Raw genomic sequence first — 4,021 nt, 5'->3', positions numbered from 1 at the left:
AGATACTACCATATCAGCGGAGCAATGACATGCACAGCAGACTATATTACAGCTCTCCAAATCTCAGACAAAAGAGATGGGAGGAGTTATATTTTTTATGTGCACAAAGTTGTAAACATGAGCAGAAATCTGATGAAACCTCGGTGCATCTCTAAATGTAACTGTAAATAATTCATTCAATGTTTTATAAAATGGACAAACCCACTACCAACTGGTGTAAATCATCAAGTGATTTTAGCATCGAGTAACCGAACGGCTTGCATCAAGTACACGTCGTGTAAGCGGTCTGTGAGGCCTGCTGGCACTTGTGTGGGGGGCGTGGGGGTGCCAGGGGTGGTGCCAGTAGTGGACAGTGTTGTGATTGTGTGTGCTCTTAAAGTGGCTCTAGTGGTGAAGAAACAAGGTCGGGAACATACTTTATTGTGTATGGCATTTTCACATTTACTTTCGCCTCTCCAAACGAGGGGGTGCAAAAGGCAAGAGAGTTAATCTATGTGCAAATGCACAGGTGACTAGACCGGTTGGACATATTCCGGACAGATCCCCGGGACCAGGTAGCCAAAATCGGGGACTGTCCCCAAACCGGGGACGTCTGGTCCACCCTAGGTTAGAGATCTGAAAAGATCTGAAAGTGAAACACAGGTCACGCGGGATGTTGTTCGGCTTCACAAGTTTAGAGCTAGCTAACGCTACGCCGGCGGACGTTAGCACAACAGCGTTAGCCAGCCTGCTAGGTAATATTACGACTGCCGTGTTTGCTTATCTGTAAATGCGTCCATGTTATCACCATGTGAATGTGGCACCTTTTGTACCATAATTGTATTGAATGGAAAATAAGCTTCGCTCCTACGAGATGGGTGGTTGTGTTTGTTACGTTTACCACAAAAGCTAACTGGCTAGTTAGCCTGTACGGATGCTAGCGTATTAACGTTGTGTAGCCAGCAACTTGGGCATTAGAGTTTTAGTAGCTAACCACGACAGCGTGTCGCCCACAATCAACCTGCAGTGATGTTTGAAATGGAGAACGCAATCGTTTCTTTCCCCTGAGATCCTGGACATTATTTCATTTATGACGTTAAAAAATGAAGAGTAGCCCAGTGTGAGCGGTATGATCTTCCCAGCGAGGCTACTCGCCTACAGCACCCGCTCTCCACCGCAGCTTCGCCGCCACACACACACACCGGCCAAACAGCGACACGTTTTCACCGGAGGTTAGAGGTAAACACTTAAAATACACCCGGGATGCTCTTTAACTATATCTAGATAAATGTACCAGTACTTATCTGAACTAACAACATGATCCCTGTCACTAGATCGAGAGAAAACGTCGACGTTCACTCGGTGCTATTCACTGACATAAAAGTAAGTTTACGTATGCACTCTGCTTTGCTTATAAAGAGATAAATGAAGGAGATCCCCACACTCTTGACAATTCCTCATTTGCCCTCTCACGTCTGTCAGGTTTTGGTAATTATTCGGCTGCTGGCCTTTCCTCCTCTTCCTCATCCCAGTCAGTCACCGTAGTTCTAGTCCAGGCTGAGACCTAACCCCTTGAGTGACGTCATCGCCGAATTGACTCCATAAACCCGCGAATACCAAAATGACCAAAAACTAACTTTTAAATCTATTTGGAGACATTTTTAAAAATGATATACATATCTTGAGTGCTTTTTTGTACCCAATAATCAACAGTGGGGTTACCTTGCAACATGGGCTTTAAAGATGTACTGTCACTGAAATATAATTGGATAACTTGTTGGTTTGACAATTAAATAAATTACATTAACATTTTAATGAAACAAATCATTAGGCTTTTTTTAAGCAACACAAAAATTGTGTTTTGTTAGTATTAGAGAACGCTGACAATTTTGATGACTCATGGTAGTACCTGCAAAGGGACAGTGGGGCTTAACTTTGTATTAATGTGCATAAAGAAGAAAAGATGGAAAAAAAAAATCCCTAAAAGGCATCAAATGAGACATTTGTATACTATTTTCCATCTTTTCTTGGCTCTTTTATGCACACTAATACATATTTTTACCTGGGGTGCCCAAACTTCGAGCCCCCACTGTAATAGGCAACCGCTGCAGCATAGCATCTACAACAAAAAATGAGTTACCTTAATGGCACGGCTTACGCATTGAGCCTGTGAGGGACAGGCCGTATGTCTGACTACCACCACGTTTCAGGCGCCCCCTTCGTACAAATCGTTTGGGGGGGGGGGGAGTGACTGTTGTATGTCTGGGCGCACTCTCATTTATTGTATCCCAGCACATTATGCATTTTGGAAATTGACTGCTTATATATATGTAGTGCATTTAAGACAATAGAAAAACATGGTTGAGGTCCTGTTTGTTTAGGAAAAATAGAGAAGGTATGGAAAATGTAATTGGACAAATTCATCCAATGGGGTTGATTGTTAGCTGCACGTAGGAGAGTTCCCCAATTGACCATAGATGACGGAGGATTCATGAGTTTTGCCATTTACTTTACTTAGGCTAGTGCAGAGTTGACAGATTTTTACTATGGAACTGCATCAATGTGCCCTGAACGGTGAACTCAGCTAGCTTCAGGGTGAGTAGAGAGGGACGTTGGTTCTGTGGTTTAGCTGAGACGGTGAACATCGCTAGCTTCAGGGTGAGTAGAGAGGGCGTTGGGTTCTGTGTTTTAGCTGAGACGGTGACATCAGCTAGCTTCAGGGTGAGTAGAGAGGGACGTTGGGTTCTGTGGTTTAGCTGAGCGTGAACCAGGCTGTGCACTCTCACGCATTGGCCGTGAGACAACACGCATTTGACTGGTTTCACACGCGCACACGCCACACCCCGATTTCTCACGCTGAAGTTGTCAGCCCGGTCGGTCAAATTTCTGAAAGATGAGTTTATCTATGTTTTCTGTTGAGCCACTTGTGATCGACTAGTTGTGCTTTCAACTGTGAGGGGTTCAAGAGCGCTCCCTTCTGTGGATTTCAAATTGTCGCAAACTGAGAAAATTTTTTTCACGAGCCATCCCAGGTGCATTTCCCCGGCTTCAGGTAGGAGCTCTGAGTATCACAGACCCGTCCGTCGCTTCGTGTCCACTCTGCTGTAAAAATAGAGGTGAGCAGCGCGGCTGGTAGTGCAGCAGCTTCAGTTCATTGTAGTGGACCCGCTTGCTTTGGGCAGTGACCGTTGTCTCTGTCGTAGACCTCCGTAATGAGCAGCGTACAGCCTCCTTAAAACTCTGTCAGAGACCAAGACCCAAATGGGCCTCGTGGTCCGTCAGACGGTCTGAATGAGTACTACCATATCAGCGGAGCAATGACATGCACAGCAGACTCTATTACAGCCCTCCAAATCTCAGACAAAGAGATGGGAGGAGTTATATTTTTTATGTGCACAAAGTTGTAAACTGAGCAGAAATCTGATGAAACCTCGTGCATCTCTAAATTAACTGTAAATAATTCATTCAATGTTTTATAAAATGAACAGGTGGGAAAATAATACAATGACTGAGGTGGTGATGAACAGGGCACTCGAACGCCACGTAAAAGCTGGCTAAAGTATTACTGGAATTACCAAAGACTAAATAAGAGTGTGTTATGTGTGACATATTATCATTATGCTTGCAGCTGGGGGTACAGCTAGGAGGGAGAAACAGAGGCTATCTTAGTCAGATAAGCTACAGTGACACGGAAGAGGAGATGGTGAGGCCAAGGACACTGAATTTCGGGACGTGTCTGATAACTCAGAGAACAGGACGTACAAACTAAGAAGGGAGTGAACATAGCTGTCTTGTGAAGTAAATGATAACTGAAAATAATAGACAGGCAAGAAGGAAGAGGGAAGAGGCAGAGCAGGGAGTGTGCCCCAGCAACAGTATAGCTGACCAATCAGGCCCCACAAGGGGAACCAATATAACCCTGAGCACGCTATTGTTAAAGTGCCTTTTTGGGGAACCTCTGTACTAGACAAGTTTCCATCAGGTCCGTGCACGTAAAACTGCCCGGAAACGCATTTCATCTGTTGACCACAAGAATAAACGC

This window comes from Etheostoma spectabile, chromosome 18 (genome assembly GCF_008692095.1).
Source record: "Etheostoma spectabile isolate EspeVRDwgs_2016 chromosome 18, UIUC_Espe_1.0, whole genome shotgun sequence".
NCBI classification, from domain to species: domain Eukaryota; kingdom Metazoa; phylum Chordata; class Actinopteri; order Perciformes; family Percidae; genus Etheostoma; species Etheostoma spectabile.
Note: the sequence above shows the minus strand (reverse complement) of the source record.